Source organism: Dendronephthya gigantea, unplaced genomic scaffold (assembly GCF_004324835.1).
Source record: "Dendronephthya gigantea isolate DGI-Jeju-01 unplaced genomic scaffold, DenGig_1.0 000107F, whole genome shotgun sequence".
Classification (NCBI taxonomy): Eukaryota; Metazoa; Cnidaria; class Anthozoa; order Malacalcyonacea; family Nephtheidae; genus Dendronephthya; species Dendronephthya gigantea.
The window spans coordinates 574,968-599,716 of NW_021163117.1; the positions used below are offsets into that span (position 1 = coordinate 574,968).

General features: G+C 36.0%; 1 protein-coding gene across 2 annotated transcripts in view; it reads left to right on the forward strand.

Annotated features, from left to right (window-relative positions):
* The first annotated feature begins 1,937 nt into the window (after window positions 1–1,937).
* LOC114534839 overlaps window positions 1,938–24,749 on the forward strand; it is a 41,569-nt gene continuing 18,757 nt past the window's right edge. For both annotated transcript variants that reach the window (XM_028556311.1, XM_028556313.1), the window contains exon 1: window positions 1,938–2,029. The gene's annotated coding sequence lies outside the window, so the exon portion shown is untranslated. The remainder of the gene's footprint in view (window positions 2,030–24,749) is intronic.

Sequence of the window (24,749 nt, forward strand, 5' to 3'; positions counted from 1 at the left end):
AAATATTTTTAAAATATATTTTGTATCCAAGAGATTTTCCTGCTGTGTATTTTTATAACCTGCGTGTGAGATCTATTAATTCACATACTTCCTTTGTGTACTTGTGATAAGCGTACATGAATATTCAGCATCTTACTTGTTAAGCGTTCAGTTTATTCTACACACAGGAATTCAGTATAATAGCCCTCTTTACTTGCTTTACTGTTCCTAACGGAAAACGATGAACGAAAAATCCTTCTATAATTAACATGGATCATTATTACATGTTTTTCCGCCTTGAGTAAAAAAAAGGCTTTGAAAGAAACCAAAAAAAATTACGCCGTGACTGAAGGAATATATATTATTTCAATGTTTGTGTTATTTTCATGAATGTTAAAGGTGTTTATGTCCCTAGATTGGAAAACATGATTTCTTCCATTAGAAATTAAAATGTAAAGGAAAAGGTTTTCGTAGCAAGGCAAACGAAGCCATAAATTGAAGGATATTTTTGTTCATCTTTCTTCATTTTGTCAGAGACTTGATTGAAAAGAATATCAAGGAAGGTTTAGGTCAATGATTTACCTGGACTAAAATAGCTGGAATGTGTGGCGAATCGTGGATTTCTTTACTTTTAGAATTAGATTCTTGTTTTGTCAGGCACACTTTTATCAGAATTTTTTAGCATTCCATTTTTATATTCTAAAGCATTGTTTGAAGCTGCTCAGGAAGATAAAGTACATAAACCTTTTGGAAAAGGAGAAAGAAGCCTGTGGCGAGGTACAATTTCTTGGTGTAGTCAGGCTATAATCAGGTCTTATTTTTTTCGAATTTCATTTTCTCGTTTTTGTGTATCTCGCAATAGGCCTCTTGCTCTACTTCGAATAGGTCCATGCATAGTGATGTGAACCCGCGTCATGGTGTAAGGGGCGGATTGCATGGGCGAGGCTGGCCCGTTCCCTATAGTTTATTATAGTCAATTCAAACGTTTCGGTTACATGCAACCGGGTCAGCTTGGGCTGTAGTTGTGTTAAGCGGGGCAGCTCGGCTTGCCGACATGGGCGTGGCAATTGGGGAGGGGGGTGTGTGTGAGGGGTGTGACACCCCCTGATAATTCAGCATGATAAAAAATTGGTCAAATTGCTTTGTTATTTGTAAGCAAATTGAAGCAAATTGAACAAATATACAACAACATTTATTTCAGTATTTATGAATATTTAAGGATCGTGATACTCAGAAAAGGTGACCAATCTCCTACACGCATGTCATACACAAATTTTCATTTCCATTATTAAAAGTGGGTCAATATTACGTGACACCCCCCTCCAATCCTAGCTTGTTTGCCACGCCCCTGCTTAGTTGAAGTTTCGTTTGAGGCTGGCAAACTGGCCTAAAAACACAAGAATGAATATCATACTTTAAACCTAGGAAGGATTGACATATACAGTATTGATTTCAAAAAATGTTCGCTAAAATATCATACTGAAATCACTCATGTAATCGTTTGCTTGGCAAACGTGCTATCCCGGTCCGTGTAATCAGCCCCTAAATGGTATGATTAAATGTTGATTCGTGAATATCAGCGACAGCGATTTCTCAGGAATATCAGCGATGCATGCAGTGATTTCGCGGTGGTAGTTTCCTATTTCTCGAATATATTATTTATATTATTGTATAACCGTGAAGTTATAAGATAAAAGTATTTGTCATGCACATGCACGATATAATTTTCCACGTATGTTTTTCTATACTCCATATAAATACAATTATATAAATATTTTTAAATATTTTATCTTTTTGCTTAAAGCAAATACTAGTTAAGTAAATTAGCTTGTAGGTACACCACGTAAGTAAGTATTGTAGTTGCTTGTAGTTTAAATATGACTCGATGCTGTCGTTGTAACGGGAATGGACGGTGTAGACAAAGAATGTGTTTTTGCAAAGAGCGATCCAGTTTGTGATAAAAATACCAAGTAAATCCTGATATTTCCTCTGGTAAAACGATCTTTTAATAGATTTCTGATATCAGATCTGTTGTTCTTGGAATAAAAAGGTATTACTTCGTTTTGATTGTTTTTTATTATGTAATATTGAATCATTTTATATTAAATTTTTCAGCATTCTCGTTCTTACGGCTACACTCTAAAATATTTATCAATAATTGATTATCAATTCAAGATCATACCGAAAATGTATACCGAGAATATTTCAATATATAGTGTATATGTATTCGTGCAATTTGGTATTAAACTAGAAATACATGCATGCAGCAACCCCTCGCTATTTCAAACCAAGTACACAATTTCCTGAGTTAACCTGACCTAAACTTATATTATGAAATGACACAAAACTCAAATCAGTCCTATTATATTTTACCGAGTATATTATAGCTAATGTTTCCATCATTCAATACAAAAATAATCATAAAGCTAGTGTAAATATTGCCCGTTCAATTTTGCTGCATTATACCATGCCAGCAATTAAGTAACGGTTTAAAATCGAAGTTTCAAACGATTAAGACAGTACAAAATATTCACAGACAAAGAAAAAACTTCAAATGTTATTTTATTCTGTAATTGCAGTCGACGCCGGCGGCTAAAAGTTTTATACTTTATAAATATAGTGTGTATTTTTCAATACCAAAATTCAAATTACACTTTCAAAAACACTTTTTGAAGTTAAAGCAAAGGTGTAATAGCCTTTCACAGGTTTATGCGTTTGCATAAAAAGCTGAAAATTTAACAAATAGACGGCATACAAAGCCGAAAAGTATACAAATACGGCTCATTCTTATCGCGAAACAAATACGAAATAAACAAAGTAAACACGTACCCTTTGTCTTTGAAAACATTTATAAGTTTGCAGATTATGAATTATTCCTCTTACACGGCTTTGTCTTGACCGTATCCACGTTCATCTTTGCTAACTGTCATGCTTCATATATCTTGTTTCTTCTCGTTTTAATTTCTTTACACAAAGTTTATGAAACGCTTTTACAAAAATGTTTACAAAAATGACAGTTAATATAAATTGCTGACGTTCTCATTGAAATACAAACTTTCTGTCTTAGCCAATCAGAACGTTCGTTGATTACCAGATGTTACTCGCGCATGCGCATAACTTACAAAACCACCCAACGTCGACCGTCCATGACAAAGAATTTGGGCAACTTTGGATTCGGCTATGTTCTACCGGGTTCCGGGTGTAATTCCTAATCTCCGAGCGGAATTAGTACCCTCGCAGGCGCTCCGCGCCCGCTCGGGGATTATATATCAATATTGCTGTCCCCAAACCTTCGCATTTTTTGCGCAAAATGGTCCTAAAAGACACATATTGTGTTTCATCACAGGCAGCCGGTCACTGCTGTTACGTCATGCTATTATATATGTACATAATTACAATAAGGCTGGCAACTCTCTCGCAAAAAATATAATACATACAAAAATACTACGCTAGATTCTTTAAAAAAAACAGATACAAAACACCTTGGATATATTGACTATATTTATCTGTCGTTTTTAGACTTGAAAAAAAACTCTTTTGCGAATTAAAAGTGTATTTTCGTTGAAATTTTGCGAAACAGAGGCGGGATGCAATTTAACTTGACAAACGTCATCATCGGAGAATTCGTCGGCAAATTTCTGATTGGCTGTGGCAAGTTCGGAAAATAACGGAGATCTTTTTTCTTCATTGAGTTGACCTTCGTAATTTTCCGAACTTGCCACAGCCAATCAGAAATTTGCCGACGAATTCTCCGATGATGACGTTTGTCAAGTTAAATTGCATCCCGCCTCTGTTTCGCAAAATTTCAACGAAAATACACTTTTAATTCGCAAAATTTGAGCATTTTAGAGTTTTTTTCAAGTCTAAAAATGACAGATAAATATAGTCAATATATCCAAGGTGTTTTGTATCTGGTTTTTTTTAAAGAAACTAGCGTAGTATTTTTGTTTTAAGCGATGGTATTAATGTATGTATTATATTTTTTGCGAGAGAGTTGCCAGCCTTATTGTAATTATGTACATATATGATAGCATGACGTAACAGCAGTGACCGGGCTGCCTGTGGTTTCTACACTGGAGTGTAAATGCCACTCTCATAACGGCAGAGTCTCAAGTGTGGAAGACACAATTTTGTGGGGTGAAGTTTTCTATAAAGTTTAATAATATTTATCCAATTTGGACAGAGATATAATAAGCATGTAAATAGTTGCCTGTTCACTATGTTCAAATTGTGATGTAGATTTGAACAGTTTAAACCCTGCCATTGATGGATTTACCCAGTTTTAGTCTACAGTATTTCCCCAGAGTCTCATGATTGCCAACTCTCACGGATCCACCGTGAGTATTACGGATTTTACTAAAATCACACGGTAAGCTCACGGGTTGTTAATATCTCACGGAAACCTCACGGATTCTCACGGATTTTGAAAATAACCCAACTTGTAATTAAATATGTTAACTTTGTTGCACATTTTAAGTATTAAGAGTGACTTCTTTTGCATCAAATTATAGAAAACTCTTTTCTTCTGAAAAAAATTAACGCTATTTTAATTTAATAATCCAAAAATAGATCATCAAAACATCGCTACTTGCAACCTCGTACCCAGGGCCTATCCCTAATCCGCCCAAGTTTTTGAATATGACTCCATATTTTAAAACATTTTCCGCTCGGCGCCAACCATGGTCGCGCCTCGTGGATCTCCCAAGCAAAATCTCACGGATCTGTTTTTCCCAAAGTTGGCAACTATGCCAGAGTAAACAATATTTCAATATCTAAGATCTAGGGAAAGGGAGTTTAACTAATATATGTAAAAAATACAAATATAAGAGAAATCATGAGTGGTATTAATTGTGTAATTGTGAATGGATGCATGCATAATTAGTGTATGTATTCATATTCAGACATGTACAGTATCTATACAGCCTGGGGTATTAAGTTGGTTTAAATAAATTAAAAAGGAATTAGTTCTACTTTCTCGCTAAGTTATTTGATCAGTTTTGAAAATAATTACGTTTTGCCCAGCAACAACACACTTCTGTCTTGATCCAATCAAAATTTCATGATCATTATTATTTTTAATACCATTCTAACTTTAGTAATATCCAAATGAGAAACTCAACTATGTCATTACAAATTTATGACATAGTTGAGTTTTCAGACGTTTCACTCAAGCTTCACCCTTAGGAATTTCACTAATTAAAGACTAGCTATGTACTTATATTTACAAGTTTTCTGTCTAGTATTCAAGATGTCTTAGAAGTCAAAATATCAAGTTTTATAGCAACATTTTATATTTACTTCTGAGAATGTCCTGGGAAAATGTTGATATATTATAAAAAATATATATATTGGTAGTAGCTATATTATAAAAAAAATATATATTGGTAGTAGCTATTATTATTACATTTACATTTGAGACATCATGTTGAAAATTGAAGGGTCCTGGAGAGTCAAATTCAAATTAAGCTCTTACATACTATTCATATGCATTTGCAAAGTTTATATTTGAATTTAAATCAAGGCCACTTATTTGAGCATGAATCTGATTTACAAGTACTTTTGCAGAATTCATAACCAATTCTTTATTAATTCAGCTGTCCTGGTTGGAACAGTTTATTCATTGGCATAACTGAAAAGTATTTTTAAACTACTTGTATGTTTGAATATTCGAATCTTTGAAATTGATTAGAAATATCACTGCAAATTGCTTTTATTAAAATATCGTGAATTTACAAGTTTTGTTTTTTAGAGCATGTTTCTTCCAAAACCATTCAAGGCCTAGGTTATATGTCGCATCGAATACAATTCAACCAATAGATGAGATGATTAACGTCATTAAGCTTCGTTATCATCTCATTTTTTGTTGTTCGAATTAGCCTTTCTCACGATGACGAATATGCCGCCATTTTTGGGGTACTTTTTTCAAAAACCGTGAGCGTAAGACTTGGTAAGGGCGACTGTCTTTAATTTTAGGCTGAATTTATTCTTCTAATGGTCTGTTTATTCTAAAAAAATGCTTTTGATGTTTAAACATAATTTTTAAATCCATTTCAGAAAATTGAAAGTACCCCAAAACGTCATCGTGAGAAAGGCTAATTGCATTGTTCGAATTGCATTCGACGCGACCAAAATGCAACATATAACCTAGGCCTAAACTAGCGAAAGCCACGCCTAGATCGCTTAATTAGTGGTGGTTTCATTTTTTTTCAATCCTGGTCGCACTCCAGTACATTGAAATGATATAATCTGCTGTAGAGCATATGAAATGATACAGTGGTGAGTGGCTCTATCTATATTATCTATAATACTGGTTTCCTCGCCTTCCAACAACAACAACAACAATAACAATTTATTGCATCCTTGTTACAATAAATACATAACAGAAATATTACAACGAAATTAGGGTACTGACTTCCCGAAATAGCCATAAAAAGCTAAAAATGCCGGGAAGCCAATCCTCGACACAGCTAACCCAAGCCAAATATAAATGCATAAGAGATGCCTGCGGAGAAGGCTAGATTTCCTCACACTAGTAGCAATTTTCATGTCACGTCCGCGTCGTAGATTTGGTGCATCTTAAACTCACTTTTTATTAAGTGGGGCTCACCAACTGCCTAATATGTTGCGCAAAAAAAATTAATGACTGTTGCAGAATTTAGTTTAACGTTTGGTTGAGTATACCAACCATATAAGTAAACAGCATTTACATAGTATGCGCAAATGTATAGAGTTATGGTCGTAAATTCTATAATAGTGTAGTATCATATAGCATAGGAAATGGAGGTTTTGAGGTAGCACGTAGCGGTAACCGCGAAACCAATGTCCCACATAATAACGTAAGCGGACGCGAATGTGGGTTGTAGTGGAGCGAAAACTACAGAAAAAAACCTGTAGATCTGTAACAGATGCGTTAGCGAAATGCATCATTGATTGGTAAAGCATCCTGTTTTGTTATTATAAATATAGGTTAAAATCATTGTTGTAATTTAGTTGTGTATTAGAGCGTGAATTATTGTAAAGTGTTGATTCCTGAATAAATGTAAAATTATATACAGCCCCAGATTGTACGATTTTGGAGCAGCGTAGCGGAAAATCAGACTTGTTTGGAGATTTTGAACAATGACCTCTTTTTACTTATTTAAAACTGGTCTTTGGCTCTACGTTTTTTTTGTATTAGTGTAAACACTCAAATTCTGAACCACATTTGATGTGCCCGTTTTGTGTGTAACATTTCATCTGGATCCTTGTTTAATATTGCTTAATGTGGCTCCCTACAGCTAAGTTTAAGATAAGTTTAATGTGGCTCCCTACAGCTAGTACAGTTTTACGTGATCTATAGTAAAAGATCAGTTTAATATAGCTCCCTACAACTAGTACACTTTTACGTGATCTATAGTAAAAGATCAGTTTAATGTAGCTCCCACAGCTAGTACAGTTCTACATGATCTATAGTAAAAGATCAGTTTAATGTGGCTCCTTACAGCTAGTATAGTTTTACGTGATCTATGTAGATCAGCTAGACGTGCCTTGTCTCTCACTTTAATTAAATATCGGCGAAAAACGTTCATTTATATAATACAATGGCCTCTATTAATCAACTCCCTACTCCAATGTCATCTAGACAACAGAGTGTTACTAGAGCATAGATATTGAAATTGGTCAGGGTATGCATGTCTCGAGTAAAACTAGACTTCGCATGAGCGCATTCTGTGAGTTATTTAAGCGATAAAAACTAGGAATTCAATTTCGCAGTTAATCATCAATGGAGAACCTGCATCTTCATCATGCACAATCGTATTTTCCCATTGATATCGATGGAAACACCAGAACAAGATTTAAGTCGTTGATGGCCACCAATTAGCATTAATTTAGATTTCTTCTCATTCAAGGTTACGAGATTGTCTGTAAACCACTTTTAAACATTTTCCAAAAAACTGCTTATTATGAACGACGGTGACTTGGTATCTGTGAGTAAGATACGAATTGAACCATTCACAAACATGAGAGGAAAAACCTATAATTTTTTATAGTGTGTCCAAAAGCCACGCCTCCGCGTGATACTTCGTTATTTCAAAGACGTCTCCTTTTTTGTTAGGGACCTGACTTTATTGATTGACCTGAAGATTTTGTATAGATTTTATATCAATTGAAATAGCTGAAATTTACTGTCTCTTTCCCATATTATAACCTGTTCGGTCTTAGCTATTACAACGAGTAACAATTCTAGTTCAAGAGTAATTTAAACGCAGAGCCCAATACTGAAACCCCCAAACCCTAATAAGTTTCATGTTCAGAACCTAATGTTAATGAGATAAAGTCTTTGCTTAAATTCATTTAGCACTGGATTTAGCACATGAAAAATTCGACGTCTGAAACGAGCCTAGCTTGCACTAATGTTTTGTACCTAAGCCCCCGTTTCCACGTAGTTTGATAGAAGTGTAATAAGAAAATGTTCAGTTAGTTGGGAGCATTCATTCCAACATATCTAGCTGTAGCAAAGAGTATTTTTAATGTGCGTACTCAGTTAAAGTTAGATACGTTGAAAGAAAAGGCCCTAAAAAGCTAAAAATTTGGTTGAACTACAGGGTCCTCGAGAATGATTTTTTGTAGCATCTTGTTAAATATTTCGAATTTTTTAATATTATGCAGTAAGCATTAGTAAGCATTAAGCATTTAATATAATATTATTAAGTAAAAGCAATTTATTTATTTATTTATAATATTTAAAAAATGCTGCCTATTAGCACTCCCAAATCTCCAGTAGATTAGTAGCCTGTGCACTGACGTAATTTATGAGGGAGCGTTGTGTCTGTGCACAGGCTAGTTGATTAGTGAAAATGAGTTAGATCTCCATATTTTCACGACACGCAAATCTAAGTGAAAACGCTTTTTACGCGCTTATATCACTTTAAAAAGCTTAAAATTGATAAACCATACAACCTTGGCATAACAAAAGTATTATAAGAATTATTACCCTGACAGTTTGCGTCTCTGGTTTAAGGGATTGCGAAGTTGATATTTAAAGACAACAATGGATCCATTGAAAGCCAAAGCTAATTATTCCAGGGTATGTCATTTGTTGGTAGATAAAGGTGGAGATGTTTTGAGAAATGCTTTGCATGCGATGCATCCACCTTCCACCTTAGCTTCCGTATTGAATGCCAACAGAGCGACCTTGCAGAGAATACGATACAGTGTAATTAAAGCCTCGCAATGGGATCTACTCTTCCCAAGATCTGGTTCACCAGATTCAAAAAACTTTGATATTACCTTATTGACTCTCCTATTCCGAAATATTTGTGGATTGTCGGCACCAGCCACCGGATGGAATGTGATGCCTCCAGTCAGCGATACTTCTATATCTGCAAATATTTTAAGAATCAAAATGTTTAGAAATGAAGTCTATGGTCATATTCCGACTGCTGGTTTGGACGACGTAACGTTTGAAACATTGTGGAAAGAAATTTCTGTTCCGTTAGTCAACTTGGGAATTCCTCAAATTGATATTGATAAATTAAAAGTGGCTCCTCTTAGCCCTGAAGAAGAAAGTTATATTCAAAGATTGAAAGAATGGAAAAAACAAGAGGATGATTTTATGTCAAAATTAAATGATGTTGAAAGTGAAGTAGTCAAACTGAGAAACACAGTTGAAAATGTTAATCCCTCCCATGTCGAGCAACAGGCTAAATTTAACTTTGCTGGAAAGATTCGTGACCTTTGTAAAAAATTTGAAGATGGCACTAGAAAGTGGTTGTTTGATAAACTTTCAAGTTGGTTTGAGAGTGAAGAATCCAGGATCTTGATCCTAACTGCAGGTCCGGGCGTTGGAAAAAGTGTTTTGTCTGCAAAGCTTTGCGAGCTTTTTAGAGAACGTGGTCAACTCGCAGCTCACCATTTCTGTGACTTTCGAAATTCTGATTCCAGCAATCCTCAGAGAATCCTCCAGTCCCTTGCCAGTCAAATGTGTGATAATGTTGAAGGATTTCGTGATAAACTGACTGAAATTCTTCGTCGTGAACATTCTCGTGACTCGCTGTCAGACGCATTTCGTGTTCTTTTGAACGACCCCCTCCATGCCCTTGACAGACACGATCCAATGTTGATCATCGTTGATGCTTTGGACGAGAGCAAAACTGACGAGAAAAGCGAGTTATTGGAGTTGATATCTGAAAGATTTTGTGAACTGCCTGATTGGATTAAGATATTCATTTCAAGTCGACCAGAGCTACAAGTACGAAAGATTCTTGAACATCTTCACCCGTGGGAAATCCGTCCTGATGACGAAGATCACAACCACGACATAGAGCTTTTCGTTCGACATAGTTTACCTAATCTTGATGATAATAGTATAAGGTCAGTTATTTCAAAGTGTGAGGGATCGTTTTTGTACGCTTATTACTTGGTCAATGAATTGAAAGAAAAGGGCGTGGGAATTGAACCCGGCCTAAGTGATTACATCTCCCAAGGCATTTCCGGATATTACGAAAAACAGTTCAAACGTTTAAACATAGGCCTCCACCGTTTCAAGCAAGATGCTTCATGTCTCTTGAACAGTTTCATCAATGTCGTTGCCGTTTCTGAGGAACCTCTCCCAATAAAAGTTATCTTTACATGCATGGGTCTTTCTAAAGACGAATTTAAAACACGTAAAGCGGTTCTTGACATAATGTCAGAGATTCTTCCAGTTTACGATGAGTGTCTGACTGTTTATCATAAGTCATTATTGGATTGGCTGACATTGAACGGTTATGAAGAACATGCATTCGTTGCAGATGTTGAAGACGGCAATAGACGTCTCTGGCGTGCTTGTAAGAAACAATTCTGCGAGATAGATGCTTTGAAGTCAGTTTTAGAATTCCAAATTTCAGTTGAGAATAGATATGCTTTAAAAAATGGTTTGGAATATTCGGTCGATACAGGCGAGGTAGAGGAATTTCATTGGTTGGTGCATGTTGGTATAAACGTCTTGAAACTAAAATTTTTTGATGGCCTGGACAGTTATTTTTTCAGGCGAATTCTTGGGACGTACCGTTCTAAACTTTCCAAAGATATTTATTGGGGCCTCATTCAACACGTTTGTTTCTCCGAAATGGTAGAACTGATTGGAATATCTAAGACTTATGAAATAGATCATTGTTACGTATATTTGCAAGCACTCGCTAATGGGCACTTTGATTTTTTGCAAGGTGCCGTCAATTCCAAAAGTGTAGCTAGGGATATCTTGGGTGGGACAAATGAGATTTGGATAGAATATGTGACAACTGAAAGTAATTCTAATTTAAGCATTGTCCCCCAAATTGCGTTTACAGACGATTCATTTTTTGATATTTTAGTGTCACCGGACCAGACGATGCTTGCTTGCATACATGCGCATGAGGGAAAATTTCAAATGCTTAAAATACCAGATCTTACAACAATCTTTGAGGCACAATTTACTAGTAAAAGACCTCTTTGCGAATTCTCTGCCTTTTCTCCAGACTCTTCATATATTTTATGCAATTCAATCCGGTTCTGCATCAATATTAAAGAAAAGAAAGAGGTCCCCTTCATTACGCACGCCCCCGATGACATCAATTACTGTTCATTTTCTTCATGTGGAATGAAACTTGTCACATTTGAGAAAACGTCAATCAAAGTGTGGGATGTAAAAAGCAATCGCAAGATCGTTGACGTGTTTGAGATTGGATTTTTGCCTCATGATACTCTTGTCAATTACATTTCGAAATTAGATAGGACGAGTTTTCTTTTATCTTTACCAATTCACAAAGTAGTGAGTGTTTTATCCTTCAAATCCCTTCTCGAATGTCCCGATGCTACTTTTGTTGATAATGCCGAAATAGCTTGTTGTGCACTCTCTCCAGACACTTTGCATGTCGCGTGCTGTTTTGAAAATTGCCTTCTTTCAATAAGAAGTGTCGAGAGTGGGGAAACATTGCAAACTGTTGCACTGAAACAACGAGCATTAGAATGTTGGTGGTCAGAGTCGTATCTTTGGTTGGTCTGTGAAGGTCTGGTTGTTAAATATCGTTATGAACCTAGGAGTGAAAATATCTTAGGAAGTCAACATGAAGAATCTATTGTAAATTTTGAACGTGTCCTTGCATTTGAAAATGGAGTTCTTGTCATTTACGAATATCGGAAACTTTCTATTTTAATAATTTGTAACGAAAAACTGTGTTATCAAGAAACGCCGTCATGTAGGTTTACTGACCCTTCTGTTGCAATAAGTTCTGATGGCTGTGCTGTTATGTTATTATTATTTGATTTTATTTCGGCTTATGAATTGTGGGAACTAAAATGTGGCAACACGTGGATTGTACGTACAACCGGAGAGTTACATCTACCTAGTATTCGTTGGTGGTGTTTATCTGGTACAAAAACGACTCGCAATGCAGTCTTCTTGACAATAGATACACCGCTTGATATTCATTTAGTTTCTATTACTTTTCCAAATGATGTGCAAAATTGGCGTAAACTTCTTATAGAAGAAGACTTTAGAGCGGCTGTTTATATCGATTCTGATTTGATCGCTATTTTCGCCGGTGAATGGATACATTTTGTTAAGGTGTCGGAAGGCAGAATCATAGCTTCCAGATACTTTCGTGATCTTTCCTTTTCTAGGAGTGCATTTCCTCCTCATCCACCTCCTTTCTTTCTTCCATCAACGCGTTCTCTTCTGTTCGTTGACAGAAATGGCAACAAATATTTCAAAATTCATAATATTGAAAAGTATTTCTAAGATTTGCTTTCTTGATGCAAGTAGTTTAGAATCCGATTTCTTGTTTAAATTCGAAAACCACGCGTAAATCAAAACGTTCAGCTATGGAACGTACTGAAATGTGAAAAACACGGAAATCGTTAAAACGTATTTTTAGTTTTTCCTTTCGTGATGTAAATTGTTGAGCATGGAATTTCTTGTTTTAACGGCGAAACGCACGCGTCTATGAAAACGTTTGAACTGTGTAATATTAGTAGAAAAATATTTTTTAAATATAATTTGTATCCAAGAGATTTTCCTGCTGTCTCCTTTTATAACCTGCGTGTGAGATCGATTAATTCACATACTTCCTTTGTGTACTTGTGATAAGCGTACATGAATATTCAGCATCTTATTTGTTAAGCGATCAGTTTATTCTACACACAGGAATTCAGTATAATAGCCCTCTTTACTTGCTTTACTGTTCCTAACGGAAGACGATGAACGAAAAACCCTTCTATAATTAACATGGATCATTATTACATGTTATTCCGCTTTGGGTAAAAAAAGGCTCTGAAAGAAACATAAAAAATTACGTGACTAAAGAAATAGATTTTCAATTGTTTATGTTATTTTCCTGAACGTTAAAGGTGTTTATGGTCTTTATATCACTAGATAGGAAAACATGATTTCTTCCATTAGAAATTAAAATCTAAAAGAAAATATTTTCGTAGCGAGGCAAACGAAGCTATAAAATGAAGGATATTTTTGTTCATCTTTCTTAATTTTGTCCGAGACTTGAGTGAAAAGAATAACAAGGAAGGTTTAGGTCAATGATTTACCTGATCTAAAGTAGCTGGAATGTGTGATGAATCGTGGATATATTTACTTTTAGAATTAGTTTCCTGTTTTGTCAGGCACATTTTTATTAGAAGTTTTTAGCATTCCATTTTTATATTTTAAAGCAATTTTTTTAAGTGCATAAACCTATTGGAAAAAGGAGAAATAAGCCTGTAGCGAAGTACAGTTTTTTGGTGTAGTCAGGCTATAACAAGGTCTTAATTTTTTGAATATCAAAATCATATTTATTTTATGTCAGAAGATACAAAAAACGAAGTTTGCTCCATCAAAATTTAGAAGTAAACAAATTATTCTGGAATTTTTGCAGTAGAAAACCTGACTAGCCTTGTTTTTGTGTATCTCGCAATTGGCCTCTTGCTCTACTTCGAATAGGTCCATTCATAGTGATGTGAGCCCGCGTCATGATGTAAGGGGTGGATTGCATGGGCGAGGCTGGCACGTTCCCAATAGTTATTATAGTCAATTCAAACGTTTCGGTTATATGCAATCGGATCAGCTCGGGTTGTGGTTGAGTCGAGTGGGCCAGCTCGGCTTGCCGATATGGGCGTGGCAATTGGGGAGGGGGTTTGTGCGAGGATGTGACATCCCCTGATAATTCAGCATGATAAAAAAAACGTTGGTCAAATTGCTTTGTTACTTGTAAGCAAATTGATCAAATGTACAACTGCAACATTTGTTTCAGTATTTATGAATACTTAATGCTTGTGATACTCATAGAAAAGTTGACCAATCTCCTACACCCATGTCATACACCACTTTTCATTTTCCATTGTCAAAATTGGGTCAATATTACCTCACACCCTCCAATCCTAGGTAGTTTCCTCTTTCTGTATAACCGTGAAGTTACAAGATAAAAGTATTTGTGATGCACATGCACGATATAATTTACCACGTATGTTTTTCTATACTCCATATAAATACAATATATAAACATTTTTAAATATTTTGTCTCTTTGCTTAAAGCAAATAATAGTTAAGTAAATTAGCTTGTAGGTACACCACGTAAGTAAGTATTGTAGTTGCTTGTCGTTTAAATATGACTCGATGCTGTCGTTGTAACGCGAATGGACGGTGTAGACAAATAATGTGTTTGTGCAAAGAGCTATCCAAGGCAGATCTATAAAGCAGAAAGAACAAACAATGTAAAAATAAAAAAGCAGCTCGTCGTTTTGTTGAAACTGTTACGTTTACGAGAAAGTTTTTAACTGCTTCTGACATCGCAATGACCCAGCCAAGGGAAGCATATACTGCGCTCATTCGTAGCATTAAGAATAAATGGATTTATTACATACACAAGAACTGCATGATCTAATGTGCAATCTGATTGTCTCTCTATTAGACATATAATGAGATATTATTAGCTCATATCGGTCAGGTATAAAGAAACGTAAACAAAATAGCTGAAATATTTGAGGAGTTTGGCGACAATGAAATTCAAGTTTTACATGATAAATGTAAACCAAAGTGCACCGAAAGGGCAACAAACTTTGGAGTGAAACTATTCGGTAGATTAAAGACTATACAGTATACGGTTTTGCTTCTGTTTTTATTAATTCTGAAAGGCATATTTAATTGCTAATGAAATTAGTAAGATGGCTCCAGACGGTTTAGCTAAGCTATAATATAATGCAATATTTTGGTACTTTTTAATCAAATGCGTACCAGGAAGGTCGCCGGTTTCAATCAACATGGCGGTCATGCCGGTCATTCTGAAAATTGCTCTGCAGTTATTTTTAATTTTCTGCTTAAAGAAACCTAGTTTTAGTACGGCAAACTCAATTTGTTACTCTTTTTATGGCGAAGAAATGACTGATGCAAATCAATCGCTAGTATCTCAATCGTTATGGTGCTATCAGCAGATCAGTGATGTCCATCATGTTGGAAAGAAGCTTGATCTACGATTGTTGTTATTGCTTGGTGGTGATATTGAACTCTGTCCTGGACCAGAGAATGAATACGTCTCGGCTAATAATCCAGAACTATAGAACGCCTAATCAGACAGCGTGGCTTGAAGTGTCTTCATTTAAACGTGCGAGGTTTGTGGAATAATTTACTGCATGTTACGGAACTTCTTACGACCTACGACAAGGTTGATTTTCTCGCTCTTACCGAAACACATATACAAGACGAACCCGAAGAATTGTACTCTATTGGGGGTTATTCATTTATTAGCCGATCTCGATGCAATGGTTTGGGAGGTGGTGTTGGTATTTATATTTCGGATAGGATAAACTGGACAAGGAGACCTGGAAACTGAGTTGGAGTCTTTATAGCTTGAGATATTTCCGATTAAGTCGAAAAGTTTTCTGATGTGTGTTATTTATGGGCCTCCGGACTGTTCATCTTATCTCCATGCAAATTTTAATACCTTATTTGCAAATATGTTACATGTGGTTGACTCTAAAGAAGTAATTGTCCTAAGGGATTTGAATGTCAATTATCTCAGAAGAGAAGATCATCCTGAAATAAAACGAATTATCTCGGTAAATGGATTTAAACAAATCGTGAAGAAAGCTACCCGGACAACCCTAAATACCAGCACATTAATTGTGTTATTATCACTAATAACCCTTCCGTTATTGCACATACGGATGTTGTTCCAATTGCATTCAGTGACCATGATTTAATTGGCTGTGTAAGGAAACTAAGTCATACTAAATATGCGGCAAAGGTTATAAACTGTCGAAACACGAAAAATTATAACAAGGAACTGATGTGTGACGAATTGCGTAAGCATGATTGGTCACCTGTTTATGAACCAGGGGCCGGTTGTTCGAAAGGCGTTTAGCTTACACGGTGGATAAGTTCAAAATGGAAAACAAAATTATCGATTTATTAAACAACCGAGCTGAAATATTTTGATGTAAAAAGTTTAATTTTCAATGGAAGTACAAATTAAACACATAAGATGCAAGTTCAGTCATTAACAAGATCCATTTTTAATCTTAGGTATATACAGTATGTAATTCTTTAACTATATTTTATTATCTTATATTTACAGGATCCACATTGATAACAGTTCTTAATCGAACTGAAGTGATTTTATCCTGTATAAATATTCGACTAATAATAATAAATAAATAATAATAAAAGTTGTACAAGGCTACTAATACGAATTCGTGCATTTCTTGTTTGTTTCAACTGTAAATACATGCCTTATGCCATATAATAAAATTTTTATTAACCTCGCTTGGTTAGTTTTTACCAAGAAATATCGGAACGATCTCGGTCTTTTTCGTCTAAAAGAGACCTGGGTCCGATATCAATCACTTGATAAGAAGTTACTAAAGGCTGTTTTCCACTTACGCGTTTTTCATACGCACGTACACGCACCTAAAAGTCTATAAATTCTTATACATGTTATCTAAGTCAATAAATCGAAGGAACTTAGTTTTCTGCGTATTTTAGTATGCATTAGTTGACCGGTATGTTAAATAATAAAAATTTAAAAGCATTTAAAATTTTCCGTACGTGTCCGTGCGTATAAAAAACGCGTAAGTAGAAAAGTGGAAACCAGCCTTAACTCACCCCATGCAGTGAAGGTTAAAAATTTAAAGTCAGGAAAACTGAGGAATTTCAGCTGCACGTCAAGGAATATTTGAATTTATCAAACAGACAGTAAACTAACTGATTTGATAATTGTTATTTATGAATGATGCGGTCAAAAAACAAACGAATCAGCTCGTCATATTTCTTCTGGTAAAACCATCTTTTAATAGATTACTGATATCAGATCGGTTGTACTTGGAATAAAAAGGTATATTATTTTAATTTGATTGTTTTTATAGTGTATATTAAATCATTAATTTATATTAAATTCTTCAACATTCTCGTACCAACACCCTTAAATATTGATCAATAATTGATTATCAATTCAAGATAATGCCGAAAATATATACCGAGACTGAATATTTCAAACTATTAATAGGAAACACAATTTACTAGCTTACCCATGGGTATAAATGCTGTCTGAAAGCATGATGTCAGTGTTCAGGTAAAACACACACATCAACAAGATGCACAGTTATGTCTGAGTCATTTGGTGTAACATTAACAGTCTGTCATGTAATGTTGGCTGTTTCTGCATACACGAGCAAATCAAATTGTGGACAAGATTCTTCTTGTCAGATTCAGGGTTACGATTACAGACAGGCTTTGGTTGGTCAAATATGTTGAATAAACACTAGATTGCTAGCTGTTGCGATACTTATCATGCATGGAAGGCGAGCTTTTTGTTAAGCTTTTAGCCAGATTCAGACATAATGTTTAGCCACTCTTAATTTAACCGCTGTGAATTTTACATAAGAAAGCTTATATTTTGAAATGTAATTTGTTAAACAACCGAATGGATTTGCGATGTAGGATTGTGAACAGCGTTATTTTAGTTTTACTCGGTAAGACATTCAGTCGAACTAAGGAATGTCTGATAGTGATAGTCGAAGGTAAAGCGAAAATTTCATGTTTTAGAAATACTATGGCTGTGCGGATAATTCTGCATAGGCTCGTCGAGGAAGGGAGATTTATGCTATACTGCCGCATTATTTACCGCATTATTTTTGACAGTAATTACCCAAACCGCAGGGAATGTTTCAGGAATGCATTCTACGGTTAGGAATGGTAAAGACGAGCTAAAGTTATAAAGAAATTTGAAGAGACTCTTATCGGTGAAACAAATGAAACCTACGAACGCTTTTAGTATAACAGGCGTGACGAGAGATAGGATTTCATTGAATTTATCGGAAATATATGAAAGGAAAGTCAGTGCGAAAGAGGTTCTTGCAAAGTTTCGCCGGAAATTTGTTAAAGCAACGAAACAACAACAAAAAAATTCAAGAAGTGAAGACGCATTTTTGTTAGTAATTAACCAATATGCGAATCAAACGATGGGAATTGTTTGAAAGATGCATTTTACGGTTAGGAATGATAAAGACGGTTTCGCTACAGCTATAAAGAAATTTGAAGAGACTCTTAATTATTGTTGAGACAAATGAAACCTACGAACTCTTTAAGTTTAACAGGCGTGACGAGAGATACGGTGAAACAATTAATCCAACAATATACGCGACGGCTTTCCCAATTTTCAGCAACATGCCGCAATTTATCTGCAAGTGTCTTCAGGCAACATTGCTACGAGATTGCATGAATCTATTTAAAGGGAAAGTCAGTGCTAAAAAGGTTTTTGCAAAGTTTCGCCGGAAATTTAGCGAAGGAACGAAACAACAACAAAGAAATTAAAATTCTTTCTAAGCATCGTTGCTAAAATCACCCGCACGTATCCAATATTGTAGCAAGTATACCAATAGACAAAGTTATTTTATCATTGGTAGTCTATATTTTCGTGTTGTGAATACGAAAATGAATGTATGCCAACGGTAAAAGGGAAATTGTACCAATGTTGTAAGAGTTTTCGTATCGTCAATTGTGTCATGCTGCGATTGTCTCCTGCTGAGCACGGTCTCACGCATGCACGCTAAATGACCTTACCATTGGTAACATTCGTACGAATGGAAAATGCCTTATTTAACATTCGTTTACACTCGAATATCACACCGTACCCTTGGCAATATTAAACTTACAAGTCTCTAGGAATATAGACTATATAGACGGCCCAAACCGCGTAAATACTCGAACTGTTTAAACAATGTCATTATTTATTATATTTTTGCTGCGTTCTTTAAATACCACAAAAGCTTTTCGAGTCGGAGAATATTTTTTTTATCAAGTTATCGAAGATTTAGAACGCATTAAGACGGCTACTGATGATATTTCAATTCGTAATCGATTGCGAAAGTTCAGAGCAGTGAAAGACCACGATGTTCAGTTGAAACTGCTGTTAAAACGTTGTAGAGGAAGAAAAGTGAAACTCAACAATGTCAAAATCCTGCTCATGATAGGAACTACATAGAGATCAGTTGTTGTCACCTGCTCGCGGGTGACCTCCTTAAGACCAGGCGAATCGCCTGACAAAAAAAACGTGTTGACAACGTATTACTATTGAGAATTCTAGTGAGCTGAGAGTATTTGGGAGACAGAAGTGTACTTTTTTGTACAATTTATTACATTATTATAAAACAAAAAAGATTATTGGTGATTCGAGTGTTGCCGGAACAAATTCGGAACACTCAAACAAACGTCACGTCAGTTCCCTACATAGGTAGGTAATCACGTACATCAGTTGGAATGCTTGAATTATCCAAAATTAAGAATATGAGCAAACCCAATGATGGTGCAGAAGTAAGAAATATCATGGGATCCATACATTATCTAGCAAAGTGTTTGCGGTAACCTAGTGACGTCGTGGAACCATTGAAACCACGAAAAATGTTGTTTTCGTATGGGACGAGATCCGCGAGCAAGCGTTTTGTTTACTAAACACAACACAACCACCACCTACCACACACATTAAACAACCACCACCTACCACACACTTCACAACCACTACCTACCACTCAATTCACAACCACCACCGACAACACACTTCACAACCACCGCCTACCACACAAATCACAACCACCACCTACCACTCTATTTACAACCACCACCTACTCCACACTTCACAACCTCCACCTACTAAACACAACACAACCACCGCCTACCACACAAATCACAACCACTACCTACCATTCTATTTACAACCACCACCTACCCCACACTTCACAACCTCCACCTACTACACACTGCACAACCACCACCTATCACACAATTCACAACCACCACCTACCACTTAATTTACAACCACCACCTACAACACACTTCACAACCACCACCTACCACATACTTCACAACCACTTCCTACCATTAATTTACAACCACCACCGACAACACACTTCACAACCACCGCCTACCACACAAATCACAACCACCACCTGCCATTCTATTCACAACCACCACCTACCCCACACTTCACAACCTCCACCTACCACATACTTCACAACCAACACCTACCACTTAATTTACAACCACCACCGACAACACACTTCACAACCACCACCTACCACACACTACACAACCACCACCAACCACACACTTCACAACCACCACCTACCATATACTTCACAACCACTACCTACCATTAATTTACAACCACCACCGACCACGCACTTCACAGCCACCAACTACCACACAATTCACAACCACCACCTACCACACACTTCACAACCACCATCTACCACACAACTCACAACCACCACCTACCACACAATTCACAACCACCACCTACCACACAATTCACAACCACCACCTACCACGCACTTCACAACGACCACTTACCACACAATTCACAACCACCACCTACCACACAATTCACAACCACCACCTACCACGCACTTCACAACGACCACTTACCACACAATTCACAACCACCACCTACCACACAATTCACGACCAAACGGACTTACGAGAATTACGATCCAAAGAATGAAGTTCGTTTCCCCCCCTGGTTCCGCCAGTTTTTTCAACCCGGCTTTGAATGTGTGTAGGTTTACGACTGACACTGGTAATATTGATCTCAGGACGATATAATTGATTTCAAAAACAGCAATTGTCAAAGAAAACAAGACGCCTGCTCTGGCGTTAACTCCGGCGTGCCGTGCAAGTGCCAGTCTTCAATATAAAGCTTCTGAACATAAACAATAGAGTTCATACTCATTTAGATGCCTTGCCAACCTAAATGTTAGTCGATTCGAAATATAAAATAAATTCCTCGAAAATACGAAAAGCTACAAAGAGCTTAGGAGTTTCATTACGGTAATCCAAAATGCTTTGAAGCAAACTCCCTATAAAATTATTTCAATAGATCTTTTTTATATCGATACTATATTCTGTTTTGCAGTTTTATTTTTTCATGGGTAAGAAAAACGACAATGCTCTGTATTTTTACGGATTCACTCTTACTCACAGTTGAGAACAACACAAACAAATATTATTTTATTGAAGAATGTTTAAGTAAAACACAAAAATTAATTAGCGTTTACGATGATCAATCAAAAAATATTATCGTCATCAATGACTACCTTTAATGCACAAGATATAACAAAATAACGATTTATATATATAAATATATATAATATATATATATATGTTATATCTCAACTGTAAATCATCCAATCAGAAAGCTCGATTTGTACCACGTGATCAGTAAATTAATCATGGAGTTCCATCGAATTGTTTCACATTATGCTATAAAAGTCGAATACCCCGCTGCAGCGGGGTATTCGAGTTTGCGTGTACCACGCGTGGATGCCTCGTACACGACTCGAGGTTGTCAACAATTTCAAAATGGAGGCAAAAGAAGCCATTTCACCCAGCTTTTGCGCTGCCTACACGTTGTTTCGATATAATATATAATTTATAGACCTTCCGCTCGGGGAATTCGACGAAATATTACCCCCTCGGGAAGATATATCCCTCGGGCGAAGCCCTCGGGATATATCTTCCCTTGGGGGTAATATTTCGTCGAATTCCCCTCGCTCCAGGTCTACAAATGATAAATATACACATATATACATATATATATATATATATATATATATATATATATATATATATATATATATATATATATATATATATATATATATATATATATATATATATATATACCGGCGTAAAAAGCATTCAAATATATGGACCGCTGTGCAACAGAATTCAACAGAACTCATTATAACTGACATGCCTGTAGTCCATGCAATACACTATTACAGCTATCTAGACGAGAAATCACAGGGTTCTCGAGAATGATATCTGTAGCATCTTTTGAATATTATGCCGAAAATAAAAGCAAGTTGTTGATTTATTGTTAATATTCATCATAATTCGTTTGGTTGTTGAAAGTCATTGCCCATTAGGACTCCAAAATTCTAAAGTAGATCATAGGCAGCCCAGACTTTGACTTGCGCGTGTGATACTCGCGCGCGTGTCGCGCTTACGTTGTTTACTTCGTCTATATATTATGACAAGGTAGGAAAGAGTTTATCAAAATATGACAGATATACCTTCGTAAATGTATAATTATCTAAAAAATTACTTGAAGAAACGCCACAAAAACTACAACCTACTAATCACTGATGATTAAACTACATTATCCTGAAGTTTTCATGTTTTTAAACAACATCTAAAGACCTCAAATTAGCGAAATAAAACAGGAATTCATACGGAATTTTGAGAAAACTATCCGAGGGTCACTCCGCCTAAGGAAACGTCATCTTTTTTCAAATATTAGCTAAACGCTCATTGGCTTACCTGCAGGACCATCAATGAGAACCAATGGGCGTTTAGCTAATATTTGAAAAAAGATGACGTTTCCTTAGGCGGAGTGACCCTCGGATAGTTTTCTCAAAATTCCGTATGAATTCCTGTTTTATTTCGCTAATTTGAGGTCTTTAGATGTTGTTTAAAAACATGAAAACTTCAGGATAATGTAGTTTAATCATCGGTGATTAGTAGGTTGTAGTTTTTGTGGCGTTTCTTCAAGTAATTTTTTAGATAATTATACATTTACGAAGGTATATCTGTCATATTTTGATAAACTCTTTCCTACCTTGTCATAATATATAGACGAAGTAAACAACGTAAGCGCGACACGCGCGCGAGTATCACACGCGCAAGTCAAAGTCTGGGCTGCCTATGAGTAGATTAGCGAAAATGAGGTAGACTAAGTTCCATATTTTCACGAAACGGTAATCCATTTGAAAAGTCTTTTAACGCGTTTATATGACAACAACATTTGTACACAACATTTGTTTACAACAACATTTGTACAACAGTGTCATAAGCATTATCATCCTGCATGACAGTTTGTTTTCTGGTTTACTTTTATAGGGGATTGTGAAGTTACTATTTAAAGACAACAATGGATCCATTGAAAGACAAAGCTAATTATTTCAGGGTATGTCATTTGTTGGTAGATAAAGCTACAAATGCTTTGAGAAATGCTTTGCATGCGGTACATCCACCTTCCACCTTAGCTTCCGTTTTGAATGCCAACAAGAAGACCTTGCAGACAATACGATACGGTGTAATTAACGCCTCGCAATGGTATCTACTCTTTCCAACATCTGGTACACCAGATTCAAAAAACTTTGATATTACCCTGTTGACTGTCCTGCTCCGAAATATTTGTGGATTGTCTGCACCAGCAACCGGATGGAACGTGATGCCTCCTGTCAGCGACACTTCTATATCTGCAAATATTGTACGAGTAAAAATGCTTAGAAATGAAGCCTATAGTCATATCTCGACTGCTAGTTTGAAAGAAATAAAGTTTGAAACATTGTGGCAAAAAATTTCTGTTCCGTTAGTCAACTTGGGAATTCCTCAAAATGATATTGATGAATTAAAGGTGGCTCCTCTTAGTCCTGAAGAAGAAAGTTATATTCAAAGATTAAAAGAGTGGAAAGAAAAAGAGGATGATTTTATATCAAAATTAAACGATGTTGAATGTGAAGTAATCAAACTTAGAAAGACAGTTGAAAATGTTCATCCCTCGCCTGTCGAGCAACTGGCTAAATTTAACTTCACTGGAAAGATTCGTGACCTTTGTAGAAAATTTCAAGATGGCAGCAGAAAGTGGTTGTTTGATAAACTTTCAAATTGGTTTGAGAGTAAAGAATCCAGGGTCTTGATCTTAACTGCAGGTCCAGGCGTTGGAAAAAGTGTTTTGTCTGCAAAGCTTTGCGAGCTTTTTAGAGAACGTGGTCAACTCGCAGCTCACCATTTCTGTGATTTTCGAAATTCTGATTACAGCAATGCTCAGAGAATCCTTCAGTCTCTTGCCAGTCAAATGTGTGATAATGTTGAAGGATTTCGTGATAAACTGACTGAAATTCTTCGTCGTGAACATTCTCGTGACTCGCTGTCAGACGCATTTCGTGTTCTTTTAAACGACCCCCTCCATGCCCTTAACAGACACGATCCAATGTTGATCATCGTTGATGCTTTGGACGAGAGCAAAACTGACGAGAAAAGCGAATTTTGGAGTTGATATCTGAGAGATTTTGCGAACTGCCAGTTTGGATTAAAATATTCATTTCAAGTCGACCAGAGCTACAAGTGCGAAAGATTCTTGAACATTTTCACCCGTGGGAAATCCGTCCTGATGACAAAGATCACAACCACGACATAGAGCTTTTCGTTCGTCATAGTTTACCTAATCTTGATGATAAAAGTATAAGGTCAGTTATTTCAAAGTGTCAGGGATCGTTTTTGTACGCTT